This window comes from Delphinapterus leucas, chromosome 1 (genome assembly GCF_059928025.1).
Source record: "Delphinapterus leucas isolate spDelLeu-1000000601 "Yukka" chromosome 1, BTC_Dleu_Yukka2, whole genome shotgun sequence".
NCBI classification, from domain to species: Eukaryota; Metazoa; Chordata; class Mammalia; order Artiodactyla; family Monodontidae; genus Delphinapterus; species Delphinapterus leucas.
Window position 1 is genome coordinate 185,626,414 of NC_143129.1, and position 17,738 is coordinate 185,644,151.

Sequence of the window (17,738 nt, forward strand, 5' to 3'; positions counted from 1 at the left end):
TCACAGCTGATTGGTTTCATAATACTTTATTATTTGACAATACATATGCCCCAGGTTGTATTTCAGAATACCACACCTATGGGATAATCAGTGCTCCAGGAGACCTGCCACCCCATTCTAGAATAAAAACTTATTTGGGGAGATTTTCACCGCTATTACTTTTTATGAATCCCAAATTTAATGTATTATTGACTAGGTAGATTCCAGTATTTTAAAACTTTCCCTCTGTTCTTTCAATTCCCCCACAGCCTTTCCCCCCCGGCCCCCATAACACACTGCAAGGAAATCTGCTGCCTTCGCTGCCTGTCGTGTGAGTTAAGTGCTTTCGATTGGCCCAAGGAGTTTGGATGACTTTTTATTTCGACAGTTTAACAGCTCCTTCTCCCCAGGGGCAGCGCCTACTGCACAGTCCTCGGGAAAGCCCACTGAAATGGCCCATCAGAGCTTCCTCGAAGCCTTTCCCTCCTCTCTGACCACACGGCCCCTGCAGAACACCTTCCCTGAAGAGCTGGCCCAGGAAAGCGGAGGGAACAGGGCACCTGCCGCAGGGCTTCGGGCAGCTCCTGCGGGCCACACACCACCCCTGGAAGGAGGTGAGGGGTTCCATGCACATGTTAAGGCCAGGAACACACGGAGACATGGCCAGCCAGGCAGGGCTGCAGTTACCGAGTCTCCTCCTTCCTCCTCAAAGGAATGTTCTAGAAGGAAATCCTTGCCCAGTGCCCACTCGCAGGGTCACCTGTGGCTCCACCCAGGTCGGCGGGCGTTCACACCTGTGGAACCTCTGGCAGGCCACCCGGGCGGATTAAAGCTCCACGTGTACTTTGCAAAAGGAAGAGCGGTTTCCTTGCCGGGACTGACCCAGGACCACAAGTGATGGAAGCTTCCACAAGCATCTAGGAATCTGTCAGGTCTGCATTCCTCAGCAGAGACCCCCCCAGCTCAATAACAACAAAAAAAATCACATCTTGACACCCTAAGGTCAATGCAAAGTGTCTCTGAAAACACTTTATAAATACTAACACCCTCTCCTTCTACTGACTGAGGTGTCTTCCCACCAGGCCACTCATTTGACCCCAGAGCTGTCCCGTGTAGGGGGAACCAGGTGACGACTCCGGAGGAGGGAACCCACAGAGAATACAGTGTGAGGCTGGATCCCAATCACGATCCCAGCACGCTTTGTTTTAGAAACAGGAGCCAATTCTAAAATCCATACAGAAGCACAAAGGACCCAGAGCTGCCCAAATGCTCTGAAAGAGAAGAATGGAGAGTTAACACGGCTTTGATTCTAAGGATTTTTTTTTTTTTTTTTTTTTTTTGCGGTACGCGGGCCTCTCACTGTTGTGGCCTCTCCCGTTGCGGAGCACAGGCTCCGGATGCGCAGGCTCAGCGGTCATGGCTCATGGGCCCAGCCGCTCCGCGTCATGTGGGATCCTCCCGGACCGGGGCACGAACCCGTGTCCCCTGCATCGGCAGGCGGACTCTCAACCACTGCGCCACCAGGGAAGCCTGATTCTAAGGGTTTTAAGATTTATTATAAAGCTATGGCAGTCAAGTCAGTGGATTTGGCGTGAAGACAGACAACCGATCACTGAAATAGAACAGGGTCCAGAAACAGACCCTCATACCTGTGAACGAATGACTTTCCATAAAGCAGCAAAAGGCAACTCAGTGGAGAAGCGGGAGGCTTTCCAACAAATAGTGCTGGAATAACCGGACATCCACAGGCAAAAAACAAGAAAAATGAACCTCACCCCATACCTCACCCCATATACAAAAATGAACTCAAAGTGGCTTATAGACCTAAGTTTAAATGTATAAAATTTTGGTAAGAAAACATAGGAGAAAATATCTGTGGCCCTGGGTTAGGCAAAGATTGCTTCAATACAACACCAAAAGCATGAGCTATGAAAACAAAATGATCCATAAATTGGACTTCATCAAAATTAATTTCTGTTCTTCAAAAGATACAGTTACGAGAAGAGAAGTCACAGACTCGAAGAAAATCTCTGTAAAGCCTATATCTGCTAAAGGACTTTTTCTAGACTATATATAAAGAACTCTCAAAACCCAATAATTAAAAACACAGGGAACCCAATTTTTTGGAAATGGACAAAAGATCTGAACAGATATTTCACCAAGAAGACACAGGGGTGGCAATTAAGTGTGTGAACATCATTAGTTATTAAGGAAATGCAGATTAAAACCATGACCAGGTGCCACCAACCACCTACTGGAATGGCTAAAATTAAAGCGAATCCAAAACGGAAGCAGACTCGCAGACACAGAGAACAGACTCGTGGTCGCCAGGGGGCCGGGTGGGGGGGGCGGGAGGGGGTAAGGGGGAGTGTGGGAGTCTGAGGTTAGCAGATGCAAACTGTTACATATAAGATGGATAAACAACAAGGTCCTACTGTAGAGCCCAGTGAGCTATAGTCAATAGCCTGTGGTAAACCATAATGGAGAAGAATAGGAAAAAGAATGTATATATATATATAACTGAATCACTTCACTGTACAGTAGAAATGAACACAGCATTGTAAATCAACTATACTTCAATAACATAAATCTAAAAAAATAATAAAAAGAAAGCGAATGACCATACAAAGTGTTGGCAAGGATGTGAGGGAACTGGGACTCTCATGCCCTGCTGCCGGTTGGAATGTAAAGTGGTACAGCTGCTTTGGAAAGCAGTTTGGCACCTTCCACATGATCCGGGCTTTCCACTTTTAGGTGTTTACCCAAGAGAAGAGAAAGCATACGACCATACAGAGACTTGCACACGAATGTTCATATCAGCTTTATGTGAAATAGTCAAAAGCTGGAAGCAACCCAAAGGTCCATCAACAGGTGAATGGACAAATCACCTCCTATCCACACAGTGGACATTGCTCTTCGATAAAAAGAAATGAACTGATACCTGCAACATGGATGAGCTGCCAAATAATTGTGTGGAGTGAAAGAAGGCAGACGGAAAAAAGAGTGCAGACTGTATGATTCCATTTCTATAACACTCTAGGAAATGCAAACTATGGTGATGGAAAGCAGAACAGCAGTGCCAGGGAAGGAGGCGGGGCGGACCTGGAGTGAGGAATTACAAAGGGGTCCAGGACACTTCTGGGGGGGCTGGGCATTTCATTCTCCTGATCTGGTGATGGTGATGTCAAAACCCACCAAGGTGTACGTTTTAAATATGTGCAGTTTATCATATGTCGATGATGCCTCGATGACGCTATTTTTAGATAAAGACTAAAAAGGTGAAGGGGGCCCCTGGAGCTGTGTGAGGAGGCCCCCAGGATGTGTGCGTGCTGTGAGCAGGGAAAGGAAAGAAAGGAGCCAACAGGAGGAACAGTAATTTGCCCGTGACTCGTGGAGGAAAAGCGCGCATCAGAATTCATTCATTCATTCAGTCAGTCAGTTAGTCAGTAAATTGGTGTTCCGAGCCCTGAGGACACAGAGGAAAATATGGTTCTTCTCCTGAAAGAAACTGGGACAAGAACCCTGACTGGTGGGTGCATCACTGTTGTGTATCTTGGCCATAAGTTCGTACCATGTGTGCAGGTGTGCAGTGTGAGTGCGCCGCCAGGCTCCCCAGCGGACTGACTTCAGACAAATCACACAAGCACTTTGTGCCTCTGCGTCCTCCTCTGTAAAATGAGGATAACAGTCGTATCCACCCTACAGGGCTGTTATGATTCAATCAATTAATATCTGTGTGATTCTTAGAAGGAGGCATGGTAAGCACTGAATGCAAGAGCCACATTTGGTGCTATAATTATCACTGCTTTTATGACTAACCCATCTCAGAGACACCCACCAAGATGTAAAGATAAATCCAGGTGCTGAGATAAATGACTGATTCTACTTGTTTTTCTGTCTTTCCTTACTTTTCCTCATTAAACATGTATTACTTCTAAAGTGAAAGTTTTAAGCAAATGCAAATACACAAATGAACAAATAATCTAGAACACTCGACAGCTCCAGTAGGTACTAGCCCACACTCCCTTTGAACAAGCTCCCTATGGGTGCTCAGCCTGCACCCTCCCTCCTTCCTCAGACAGCCTAGAAGTCTCCCCGCAAAAGCCCCGACCAGGACCTTTAGCTGCAGCAGGTTCACAGGTGGGAGGTGTGAACAGAGGTTTCTCTTGGCCCCCCCTTCCTGTAGACTTTTATGCGAATCAGACTGAGGGCATCTCTGCCCCAGGCAAGGGCTGGTGCATGGAACAGAGAGCAGAAGAATCAAAGCCATGTGGGGCGTGGTCCCACCTGCTCCCGCCCTGGTGACAGGTGACATGAGGACCCCAGAGAGGCCCATCGTCCCCAGCAGGGGTCTTCTTCCATACGTGGTACCACGTAACGGCATGCACCCTATGCCCCAGAGAACAGAGAGGGCTGCTGGGGGGGACGGTGCAGCAAAAGGGTCCCTCAGCCCCCAAGAGGGGCATAAAGCAGCTGAGGAAACCTGGCCCTGGAGAGGCCAGGGGACAGGGGGGCAGAGCAGTGACCCATAAGGGGTGGCAGCCAGGAACCTGAGGAAATGGCAGTAACTGAGGGCCAGACCCCTCCCGCCACCTGCCCCTCACACACCGACAAACCCAGTGGTGGTTTAGGGGCAGCTTTAAATGTGCTGAGAAACCCCAGAATTAAATGAGATTATGTTTCTGCGTCCTGGTGGAAGGAAGGATTGAAGTAGAAACTAAATTCCGTATTGGAGAGACAGACAGACAGCTCCGTGTCGCATACCCTGCGCTGTGGCCTGAGGGTGGTCTCTGTCACGGACTTGTCCGCCGTCACCACTGGCTGAGGGTTTGTCTTCAGCGGATCGAAGCAGCGCACAGCACAGTGAGGAACGCGGGTGCCAGCCCCGCAGAACAAAACGGAGGGAGCCCTGGACCCTGTCTGGGCACTGGCTCTCCACCAGGGGGACAGGCGTGTGGATGGATGATGACAAGTCACCAAGGTGCAAGGGGAGGTGAGGCCGGCTCGAAGCTACAGGAGAGGGCATCTGAACAGATCTGGAAGCATCCAGAGACCAACACGGGCATGTGAAGCCCAGCAAAGACAACTTAAGTCTAAAGTGTGGTCCCCCCACCAGAAGCTCACAGCTGAGTGAAGGGGACAAACGTCACGAGAACGAAACAAGGACGGCCTTGGGAGGGTGACCACGGAGTCCCCAAAGCGCTCACTGACGGACTCATGTCGTGTCGTGAGGGTTTCCATCCATCCTCCTCGAGATGAGAGAAGGGCCAATGCAACACGTTCCCAATAAAGCCAAACTGATTTCATCTGAAGAACTGTCCTTCATCCGGAGATTATGTCCTGCCAACTTTTCTGTTCTGAAACGCCGATGATATATGGTCGCTGGAATTTTTCAAAGTCTTACTTGGCAAAATTCAAAGTTGGCGACCCTGAACGTCCCTCCTGTTAAAAAAATTCCCTGCTCTGAGAAAGCGCTGGGTGCCGAGAAAACAGCACGATGCAGACGGGGTCTCTGCCGGGGCTGAGCCATGGGGACTGAACAGAGGGGCTGGGGGCCTCCTTTAGACGGGGTCTCACAGACGGCCTTTTTGGGAAGCAACATTTAAAGTGAGACCAAAATAAGCTGCGGCAGCATGGGAGCGGCTGAAGACAGAGAGGCCAGATGGAGGCGACAGCAAGAGAAAAGGTCCCGCCCGAGTGCCAATGAGCCGGGTGAGATCTTGGAACCGACCCAGGCGAAGGAGGGAGGGTGCAGTGGCCGCAGCTGGAACGGCAGGGAAGGGCCTGTCTGGGAACAAGGCAGGCAGGGGCATCTTCCCAGGGGAGACGGAGGTAATCAACTCTTCCCTGGGAGGGTTAAGATGGGGAAGGCAGGTGGGAGTAAAGGTAAAGAGGAGGGGCTGTGTGAGAGCAGGAATAGCACAGAGGACCTGGGGTGAAGAACCTGTTTAATAAGATGCAGCCCTGCCCACCTGGTCTACCATCGGCCTAAGACATTCGCACCTGCTGAACAGGAAGGTACAGACACCTGGTTCCTCCTCTGATGCTTGCAGAGTGAGCACAACATTTTAGAAGTCTTTTCAGACTCGCTGTCTTGTAAACCGAGTGGTTTGGGGAGCTCCCTGCCCGTTGAAGCAACGGATTTCAGTACTTCAGGCAGAGGAGAGGACACGTTACCCACCAAAACAACAAAGGGAATTCTCAGCTGTGAACGGCTGGCATGATTTTTGTTAGTGCAAGCAGCGTGGCCGCAGATCGGAGAGCATTTTGTTCAGAGGGAGGGTTTTCTGAATCCGGGGCCTGGGTTCTTCCTCGAGGGTGGAGAAGATGCCCCTCCGCACCCTCACCCCTTGGCTGATGCCCAGGCAGGAGGAGAATGAAATGCAGAGGGAGGGAGCGCAGGGAACACCCCTTCCTGTCCCGAGAGACTGGGGAGGGGCCGAGAGGGAGGATGGAGGTGGGCACGAGACCCTTGTCATCTCTCCCGCACGCACCACCCCCCAGATGGGTACCAGGAGTCTGAGACCTGAGGGTCAATGATCTGCTTCCTGGGTACCAAGGAGGAACCAAAGGCCCTAGGAACACGGTTCCCAAACTGTGCACCCAGGCACCCTGGAGAGCCTCCGAGAACTCATGAGACCACAGGATATTTTAAGTTATGGAGGGAAACAAGCAATACTATATATCTGTCGGACCCCTGCCAGACCCGCTGGAATAACAGTTTCACCGTGAGATGAGCCTACGAGCCTTCTGAGGACGTCATGTCACTGGGAAGCTGAGTTTTCAGTGATTGCTGAGATGAGAAGGACCTGGAAAAAATCCGGATGGAACAGGAAGTGGGGTTGGTGGCACCCAATCTGACTCCGGGATTTGAAAAGCTGTCCAGTCCCCGATGGTCACACATATCCCATTAGTAAGTAACTGGGTAATTTAAGAATGAAATAAAAAAATGAAATAAAATGAAATGAATAAATGAATAAATGAAATAAAAAAATAGCCGTTTGACATTTTCAAGCAGCTGTTGTTAGGACACAATATTTATTAAGGCTTTTGGATCTAACTGCTTAATAAACGGAACTGTTAAGTATTCTTAACGGAACCGTTAAGTATTCTAGGGATGCCATAAAAAAAATAAAAGAAAATCACTGAGACAATCAGGGTGCCAAGAACCAAGAAAGTTTGGAAACTTCTGCTCTGGAGCAGGTAGATGGACGAGACGGAGAGCAATCATGGATGGCGGACCGCCCGGAGCTCACACTCAGGCTGCCGGGTACTGTTCTGAGCAACTGGCTTTGGAACAACTGGATTCATCCGCTAATAACCCTCTTTGCCTTGAAGAGGGATCAGCCCCTACACAGGAGGGTGCAGAACTCTGCTGGGCATAGAGTAAGTGATCAGCGAGTGGTGACTGTTGGTCATTCTTATTATCATTATCACCTTTATTATGGATGTGATACCCCTAGAAGGCAGGGGCACAGAGAGGAAATAAGTCCCCTGCAGCCGTTAAGGCAGTGAGGGGAGGAGCCCCCCAAGACCTGCCCCCTGGTGGACAGACACCCCCAGCGGGTGGCTTAGTGCCCCATGACCTGCGGGCCCCAGCGCCTCGGTGGGAGAAGGCGGGAAGGCTGAGGCCTCTGATGGTCAAGATGCGGAGGCCGCTTTGGAAGGGGCCTTGGAACGCTGAGAAGATAAAAGTGGACCAGCTCCACCTCCGGGGCTGCCTCCCCAGAGGCCAGATGGGCCGGTGGTTCCTGGGGCTCATCCGGCCAGCCTTTCTGCAAGCAGCACCCACGGGGCCACCCGTGGAGTGCAGGGACCCCTCCCTCAGCCACCACCAGGCCACGAGCACACACCCCTCCCCAAACCCCAAGGGGCAGGGGGAAGCGGGGGAGGGGCGCTCCGAAAGACGGAACAGGGACCCAAAACATCCAGGCAGAGAGGGGTTCCCTCAGGGGCTGATACAAGCCATTCGACTACACTCCCAGAGTGGACCTAAAATCTAGGAGCCCAGCCCTCCGCTCTCGAAAGCAAGGTCAGGCCACGTGGAGAGAAGGAGAGAAGCTACGTTTTCTGTGCACACACGGGGCACGATGTAAGTGGACCGGTGACCCTGCAACACACGGGCCGAGGCATCAGAGACGGAGGACGTGAGTGAAGGTGAGCCCTGGGCTGAGCCAGCAGGGCCCACCATGGAGCGGCCCACGGCCCCGTTGCCCCAAAGGATGGATGAGCGATTCCAAAATTCCCCAAGTCACCAGGCTTCGGGCACCCGCCACCCCAGGGACCTGCAGCCCCCGAGGGCCCAGTGGGGCCAGGGTCAGACTGTGTGGTCCACTCGCCACACCCAGGAAAGCTAGACTAGGTCTCACGAAGAAAACGCCCAGAGAAATCCGACCAACGAGGCAAACCCATCCTGCCAGAGCGCATCAAAATCACTGTTTGCAAGATTTCTATCTGCCCCAGTTGACTTGTTTCAAATCCGAAGTGCTAGATTCCCGGTATAGTAATAGAAAGGGTATTCATAGGCACTCTGGCTTCCAGTAAGATGCAAAAAACTTAGCTCACATTTTTTAAAGTTTATAAATAGCCTCGGAAAAGGAGCTGGAACACGCTTCTTAGTAAATACAGCTGACCCATTTTCCTCATTCTTCACCAGGAATAAAGCGACTGTTACCACGGAAAGTACAGAAGAGTCTAAATATATATTTCCTCCTCACAGGCACCAGATCAGAAAAGCAGCGTCGACACCCAGGAGGCAAAGGAGGGAGAGGCCAGGCCCCCGGTTACCACCCCGCACTCCCGAGGGCCAGGGTGGCAGCGGGTGCCTCCGGCGAGCCCACGCCCCAGGCCTGACTCTCGGCTCCAGCAGCCCTGCTCAAGGTCATGGGGCTCGGCCAGGCCTTCCTTGACCTGCCTCCTCCCCAGCAGCTCCTGTGTCCCCACCATCTGTCTCCCCCGCTAGTAGGAAAGTTCCAGAAGGGGGACGTCGCCCCTTGGGTTCACTACTTGTACACCCATTCCTGGAACCTGGCATGTGGTAAGTCAACTCTATGAAATGAACGAGGAGGTGACAGGCGGGCCTGGCTGGCCTGTGCTCCCAGCGCTGTTTCTGATCCTGTCAGCCTCCATCTCGTTTCTACACGGGAACATACCCCAGTCGCCCCTTCATCTGCGAAGCTGCAAACCAGCTTGCGTGATGGCCTCGGGGGGGGGTCCTTGTTTCTGATGACTTCCATACCTTGGGGAACTGTTTTTCCCCCTCCTTTTGGCAAGAGCTGTAGTATGAAACAATTACCCACCAACCCAGCAGGTCTCAGTGATTCAGAGGGAAAGAACGAGGCCTCTGGGCAGTCCGTGGGGAAGGTTAAGCGTGTCTGTCCATCCACTGCTCTGTGCTGGGTGCTGGCACCTCCGCAGGCCCACGGGTAGGCGTCTGGCCAGCTTCCCCGGGAACTCATCCACGGCCCCCACGCTTCGCCTGGCGCTGGTGGAAGAGAGGTCTCAGAGGGGCTGCGGGCTGGGCAGAAACGCAAAGCCTTCCCCGCTGTTTCCCCAGGAGTCGCAGGGGATGCGGGGGGCGGGTACATGGTGGGGCAGCTCTGCAGGACCTCCTGGGGACGGCGCCTGTCACCCTGAGCAAACAAGAAGGTTCCCCCCTGAGGCTTCAAAGGACGGAGGTCTCTGGGGTGCCTGCCACCCAAGCAGGGAGACACACGAACAGACACACAGCTCGTGGGGCGGAGGCCAGGGACACCCCGGAAGGCTTTCATGGGAGCCGGGGTCCCCGTGGAGGCAGGACACTGGGCCAGACCCGGGCGGGGCTGGGGGAATCACCTGGTGTCCAGTAACTAGGAAACGGTGACGGACATGGACTTCCTGCCCCAGCTGACCCTAAACCCCCCGTCTGGGCAGCTCATCCCCACGGAGAGCAACCACACGGGACCCTCCCCAGGCTGGTGGAAACCTATCTCCCTGCCCCACCTGCTCGCACTTCACCCGGTGCGGCTTGAACAGGTTGCCGGCCCTGTGCTGGGGGCTGGGCTGTGGGCGTCCCCACAGGGCCTGGCCACGTGGCTCTGGGGTGGCCTGCTATCCCTCCTCACCTCCCTGCAAGCCCTTACAGACCTCCTGGACGGGGAGCTGCAGAGCTGAAAGCCAGCAGCCCACGAGCCCACCCCGAGCAGAGGGATTTAATAAGGGTCTGCTGTCATCCCTGTCCACGCTCTGGTCCCGACACGGTGACACGAGGAGGCCCCCAACCTGATCACGGATACTCGGGGGCTCAGGCTCGCATCCCCCACACCTCTGCACACAGCAGGTGCTCAAGCAGGGCTGCAGGCCGCCTTCTTATAAAGAGTGAGCGCTTGGAGTTCCGCGAGTTTACGCTGTATTCCCGAAGTCTCTGTTCTTTATCAGTTATTTCTCTAGATTAACTTTTTAATTCATCATCTCGCTTATGATCATCAAAGAGCTTAACTGATACTTATTTGATGGAATCTACCTTATCTATGAATTTTTTACTACTTCAGAGAAGTGCAAGCAGCGACCAGCAAGCGGAAACAGCCCCCCATCACCAGAGAGCCACCTGCTTTATCCTCCACCAGACTTGTTCCTGGAACAGGTAAGGGGAGGGGGGATCTAAGGTCCCAGCACCCCAGATTAAAACCTGGCTCTCAGAGGAACTTGGAAGCCATGGGGTGGCTTTAGAGCATGTCAGCCAACCCTTTGGCATTTCTCCCAACAAGAAGGGCATGTAATTCCCCCCTCCTTGAATACAAGCTCACAGAAGCGATGCTATGTGACTTCATGAAGGCAACACAGCTTCCCCTGGGTTCCCTGTCAGGACTCGCACCTCTAGGGCCCACGTGAGAAGTCTGGCTGTCCTGCCGCAGCCGTGGAGACCACACAGAAGGAGGGAGGCCCAAGGAGCCCCCCGCTGCTCTGCCCCCAGTGGTTTGCGTCTTCCCAGACACGGAGTGAGGGGCCCTCCGGATAACTCGGCAGCACTGGGACCCCGAGTGAGGGCCCCGGCCCGGCCCAGCCGCCCCCAGAACCAGGAGAGGTGATAATAATAAAGGATTCTGCGAAGCCTGAGGTGACTTGTTATGAAGCCAGAATTAGCTGGAACGATACACAAGCCTTGCTGGCCATGGGGCTCTGGCCAGACACCTTCCCTCCTTTTGCTCGCCTGAAATGAGGGGACTGGGGACCAGGAACAGATTTTTGCCGGACTTTTCTCTCGATTTTAAAAAAACGAGAGACAAAAGAAAAATCAAAACAAAACAGGTATAATGGAACAAATTCTTCATAAAGCTAAATTTATTCCGTTTGAGAAATACTCTTTATATTGAAATTATGTCCCTCTTATATTGCTGGTATTAGAATATTCTTCCACTTATGAAATGATGATATAGTAGCTGGCCTCTGACTTTTAATGGCCTCACTTGGTCAAATTAAAACTTTTAAAATTTGACCAGTCTGTGACATCCAAAGTCGGGGATCCACCTGGCCTCATATCTTCCATATCTGATAGGCCATGATTTACGAAATTCCCTACAGAAAAGGGGAGCTACCTCTCCTCCCGCCAAATATACTCCACAAAGCCCTGCCCCGGCTTATCAGCTCAGACACCTGGCTCCGGTTTAACACAGCTCGTTGGTCACACAGAGTCGGTCCTTAACAGGCCTGCAAGCCCTTCCACCCGAGGCAGCCCCCTACCTCAGGCCCCTGGTGTGCCCACCCCGCTTCTGGGGGTGCCCACTCCTCCCACCGGGCCCTGCAGGGCTCCAGGAACCCTGAGTGGACGAAGAGCCTGAGGCTCAAGCAGAAAGAATTCCTTCAAATCCCAGCAAAAAGGGCCTCGCTTCCTAAGCCCAGCGCCTTCTCCAGCAGCATCTGGCCCATCCGAGGCAGGGCGGCTCGCCCCACAGAGAAACACACAAACCTCCAGAAAAGGGTGTCTGTCAGCAGATCTGCACTTTCCAAAAACAGCGTGTTTTCAGGTCATGGAACAGAGAGACGCCAGCCAGAAAAACGCTGTGGGCTTGATTTCTGAAACGGTGAAGCCGCCTGCAAGCGTCTGGCCCTCTGGCCTTGCAGCCCGGCCAGGTTCACATCCTTTTCTCCCCTGCATCAAAGGGTCTGTGGCCATGGAGAGGGAAGGTGCAAATCCCTCTAGCCATGGGACGACGACCAGGGTGTCACGGCAGGATTATTGGGCTGGAGCGTTTTCTAACCCTCACAGCATCGGCCACCCTAAAGCGCCCGGGAGCCAGCAGCATCCCTCCCTTTGCCCAAATCCAGGTGTGCGGTGGCCCCAGGCTGAGGCCCCTGGGGGGAGTCCAGGCTTCCTTGGGAGAGGGTGTGGGCAGGACAGGCTGGTGTTGATGGCTTCCTGATGCCACATAAATACCATTTTGAAGCCACCACGGTATTTCTCGAGCACAAACAGTACAGTAAAGCTGAGACATTTATACGCAATTGGGAGATATTTATCCTGTGACAACATTCTATTCCAATGACTTTTCTATTGCCACCAATGATTAATGATGTAAATTCTGTCACTTGGGATGATGGATGCAGGGAAGCTAAGGGGCCTCGCATAGATTACCCAAACCCCGGCTTCCCATTGGCTCCCAGGACAAATGTGGCCTGTGCTTCAGTCAAGCGTAAATGTAAAGTTCTTTTAGATTAAAAAAGCAGTCTTCTCGTCAAGAAGCGGCCAGTTCAGGACTCGGGGAAAGGCTCCTCTTCCTCAAACATGTTTTCTCTCTTCGGCGTCAGGACTGCTCCATGAGCTCCAGTCAAGAAGTGCATAATTCTTTGCAAAGAGGAGCTGGGAAGGCCTTCGCCACAGCAGGAAAGTTAGAGGCAGGGAAGCAGGGCCCAGGGGCTCAGGGGGTCTGGGCCCCCAGGTGCTGGGTCTGACGCAGCCCCACCAACCTAGGTCCCAGGCAGACCGAGCTCCTCCCTGCTTCTCTGCTGTGGTCCTGCTGGGCCACTTGGTCCAGTGACCCGCGTCTTCTCCCAGGGCCCCAGGGTCTCTGAGGTCCTGCCATTGTCCTGCACCAAAGAAGGCGTGCAAACGTCCCCCTTGAGAAGGCCTCGCTGCTACTGCTTGGCGGTTCTCCCTCTGTCTCCCCTTAAATGCTGTGTCTCTAGGGGGCTCCCTGAGGCTCTCCTTCCCTCTCACTCCACTGCGCCCCTTGGGGGTTTCTATCTACTCCCCGGGCTGTAGCTGCTGCTGACTCCCGAAGCTGTATTTCCCAGGCCCTCCTTGATTCTGAGCTTTACACTCACAGATCCTACTGCCCGCGGGTGTCTCCTAGGGGCCTCGAACCGCAGGCTTCCCTACACCCCGGGGTCCCACGTGGCAGTGAACGCGACCTCCTCCAGCCCAGCAGGCCAAGACAGAAGCCCTGGAGCTGTGCTGGCTCCCCTCCGGCCCTCACCCTCCAGGTCGGACTGATGACCAAGTCCTACAGAGTCCTCTCCTTAACAACGTCTCGAACCTGTCACTTCTCTCCCACTCTGGCCCAGTTGTCACTGAGATTAATGACAGCAAGTTCAGGGTCTCTGAACAGTTTTCCTCACGTACGGTCTTGCCACCGTGGCCCTTCCTCCGAGCAACAGAAATCGCATCAGCCGCCCGGCCCGGGCCCCCCGGTGTCTCCCCACGCTCGTCACACACGCTGGCCACCGCCGTCTGGGCTCCGCTCCGCCTGGGGCGGAGACAGCTCCAGCACCCCGACCTCTGCCTCGCTCCACGCTACACACTCTCTGGACTTCGGGCGGTTTCTCGGAAACGCCGTGCTCTCTCTGGATGCCACATCTTCACGGGGCAACTCCACCTGCCTGGAACAATTCCCTCTCCCCTGCCCCCTTCACCTGCGATCCCTGACCCCCGCCCTCCAGACCACACGGGCTTTGCTGTGGGCTCCAGGAGTGGTCTGTGATCCTGTCCTCCTACCCCCTGACACACCGCCCCCTCCCCACGGGGTGAGCTCGGGGTCCTCGTCGGTCCTGGCCATCAGCACTAGGCCCGAGCACTTCACACGGCGTCAGCGCAGAATAAGCGTCCGTTACAGGGTTGCTCAGTGGGGACACCGAGTAGGGAACCTCTCTGCATGTCGGGCATCTTCCCTCCCACCCGCCCTTGAATGCAAAGTCCTTGAGGCCCAGAACTCTGACAAGTTCGTTTCTGGACCCCTGGGGAGCCCGTCACAGGTCTTGCACAGGGTAGGTGTTCAGAACATGTTTATGGAGAAACCAGCAGAGAAGAAAGAAAAAGACCTCATATAAAAAGCCCAGGGAACCTAGAAAATCAGCCGCCTCATTCATAAGGCAAAGGCTTAAAAGTTTAAAGACGGAGAGAGAATGGATGTGCAGTGTGCAGCGAGCATGCGGGCCTGTAAATCAAGCCGTTGTAAATGCCACGGGGAGAGCGGCTCGGTTTCCCTGCAGAAACGCGGAAAGCAGCTGTAATTCAGAGGTAAGGCGGGCCTTACAGGAACTCGTGGGTCTGGATTCCTGGCACTCCTAACTCAATTTGGCCATCTCTCTCAGCGTCCTTTCTTGGAAAACAGATGCGCTTTCTACTTTGCGATGCCTGGGAAAGGCCTGGCTCTGTGCTGACAGGTGGGGGAGCCCCAGCCAGGGAGACACCCGGAGATTTCTGCTGTCCTGGGGATTCCCACCCGGTGGCAGGAGAAAGCACAGAGGAAGAACGCAGACACACTGTGTACCCCGGCCCCCTTCTCGACCCCTTCCCAGGCAGCGTGGTCAGCTCCGAGGCAGCTGGGCCTGGGAACAGGAAGGCGTTCACAGGACGTGCCCTGGAGACTTGGGGGCTCCACTGCCCACACCCAGCGTGAGGGACCCACCAGAGAGCAACCGGCCACAGACCAGGGTGGGGAGGGGGGCACCGGTCCCACGCCGGCGTCTGGGAGTGGCATGATGCTGGGACCAGACGCTTGTTTGTAAGGTGGAGGGCTACCCCGCCTCCAGACCCCGACCTCAGAGAAAGGCTTGGTCAGCAGCAGGGCTGCCTGTTCGCTTCCTCAGCGACCGTGAACATCACTGACTCTATCCTCCTCCCCAGACCAGCGTCTCCCACCATGCCAGTGGCCACAGCTGCTGGAGGGGAAGGCCAGAGGCCCATGGCTGCCTCTGGCTCATTCACCACGTGGGCCCTCACGCCCTCCACGGCACACCACCTCCTCTTGCCCCCAGGCTCTGCCCGTGGACCTGCCTCCAGCAAAGGAAGTCCAGCCCTCCCTCTCCATCCAGGCTGCGCTGGGCTCCCCCATCTTGAAAAGCAAGGCTCGCTCAGCTCTATTCTCCCCATCCCCCCTCCTCTGGCCACTCCTCACCTTCTTGTGAAACTTCTCAAACTGCAGTCACAGGGACACCTCACCTCCGAATCAGGAGGCTGGGCAGGAAAAGAACTCAGGAGCAAGTCCCCAAGAGGACCGGACAAAGGAATTATGAGATGCAGAAATTCTGAGACCTTCGAAAACCGCTACATTTCCTAGTTGACTGAATGCACATACCCCACTACAAAAATTATCTTCCAAGTCTGGTTTTTAGGTTCCTGGAGTAAAAGAAGTGAAAAGGCTAATTTTTGAAACCTTCATAAATACGTGCATTTTTGTGGATAAAACTACCTAAATGAATCCACTTTTGCCTGACAAAGTAGAGGAATCCAAAGCTCCTGGATTTTAAAAGTTTCCATTAAGGCAGCTTTACTTTTTTCAAAAAATAGTGACTACAGAAATAAATCAGAAGGCTTAATGAAGCCCAAGGCCAATAGGAGACGGCCAGGACGAGGGTCCCTGACAAGTCCAGCAAGCCCGAGCAGGGCTGTGTCTCCTACTTTTCTTATTTCTGAAGCAGCTCCAGACAAAGGCGTGCCTTTGAATCGTACAGAATTAGAATTCGGCTGTGGTTTTTTTCCCAGGCAGTACAGTATGTCTTCATTGGTGCTACAGCAGGCTCGTAAATTAAGATAAAAAGCTGGTGAGCATGTGGGCGCCGGTGCGGCAGGGAGCTGCGCGGGGTCGCCATGGCAGAGCTGCAGCAGCTCCGGGTGCAGGAGGCGGCGGACTCTGTGGTGAAGAGTCTGGAGAGAGAACATCCGGAAGATGCAGGGCCTCACATTCCGGTGCAGCACCGGCTGTTGTGAGGACGGCCAGGCATCCATGCAGCAAGTGCACCAGCGCATTGAGCGCTGCCGTGCACCTCTGGCTCAAGCCCAGGCCCTGGTGACCTGCGAGTTGGAGAAGTTCCAGGACCGCCTGGCCCTATGCACTATACACTATACACTGCAACGACAAAGCCAGAGATTCAACAGATGCGGGGAGAAAAGAGCTTCAGGTGAAGCGGCAGCTGGAGAGTTGCGTGACCAAGTGTGTGGATGGCCAAGTGAACCTCATCCCAACCATGACCAAGAAGATGAAGGAGTCTCTCTCGTCCATTGGGAAATAGCTGTCTGCTACTGGCCATCGGGGCTGAAGGCAGGAATCTATTTAAAAAGAGGAACGGGGATTTGGGTTTTCTAAGGAAAGTTTATGAATGAGGAAATTAAGGATGGCAGCAAGTTTAAGGCCTATGTCACTTGCCTCTGGACACTGGTTCTTTGTGTGTGAATCCTAGGAAGTGAAAGAAACTGGTGCTAAGCTTTGGGTCAGAGATAGCACAGGAGAGTTTCTGTGAGGCTGAACTTCACGTGGCCAGGGCTTATCCCGGCAACAGGGAGTCTCCCTTGCACCAAACCAGAGCCCTCCAAGGTACCAGATTCTCTTAGTACACAGATACCAGAAGGCTGGCAGGTTCACCTGACCCGCCTATGAGCTGGTGGGGTGTGAGGAGAGCTGTTTCTGTTCGTTGCCAGCCTCCTGTTTGCCAGAAAGATCACTACAACATGTTCCACAAACTGGAAGTAAAACAAAATCCAGGAGGGTCACTAATTTATTAGGGGAAAGGGGGCCTCTGGGGATTTGTTTCGCGTGGTTCTGTTTTATATACAAGGGCATGAAGCTACTTTAAGACGCAGAGTTGGGAGAGGTAGTTTGGATAAAAACTGAAAGGGTCCTTGCGGATATTCATTTCTGGCCGTCAGGATGTGCCTGCGCATTTCTTAAAATTCTCACACATGACATCTTTCAGCCTGGAGACCCTGCAAAAATATAAGAAGCGCTATCACATTGGTAGGGGAAGCACACCTCCCCTCTAACTGGCAGCCATGATGAGCCCTGAGGCTGTCTGCAGCAGAGTCAGCCGAGTGGCAAGACAATCTTGCAGTGACACTCACACTTGAAGGGAAAGGGGATTTTTGACTGTGCTGTATGCTAGTATTCAGGAATGAACAGCGAAAGAGGAATTGTTAGCTGCTTATTAATTAAGAGAGTTATGAAGTACTGGCTTTGGAAAAATCTGGTTTCCATAAAACAAAATAGAATGAAAGCCTAAACCCAGTATTGCTTACTTTGTGCCCTGTAATAACAGAGCTCTGTTGAAACAATCCCTTGGCAACACGAAGGTCAAAGGAGAAAAAGTCAGCAACTCAGGGGCGAGCTGTGACTCCTTTAGAGCAAAACACGGGACAGCCCCCCGTTACCAAATACCACTTGTGCGACATGCGTTGTTCTTGCCGCAGTTCAGGCACCTTATCGTTTTATTAAGGACCTTGTTGCGTTTTTACCAACTTATTACTTGATAACATAGCCTGTCTGTTTGCTGTTTCAAGACTGTGACACATT

The 17,738-nt window shown here is 53.3% G+C and overlaps 1 pseudogene; it reads left to right on the forward strand.

The window, feature by feature from the left end:
• The first annotated feature begins 16,042 nt into the window (after positions 1-16,042).
• Positions 16,043-17,223, forward strand: LOC115803878 (TIM double twin CX3C motif protein pseudogene; annotated as a pseudogene).
• Positions 17,224-17,738: the final 515 nt, after the last annotated feature.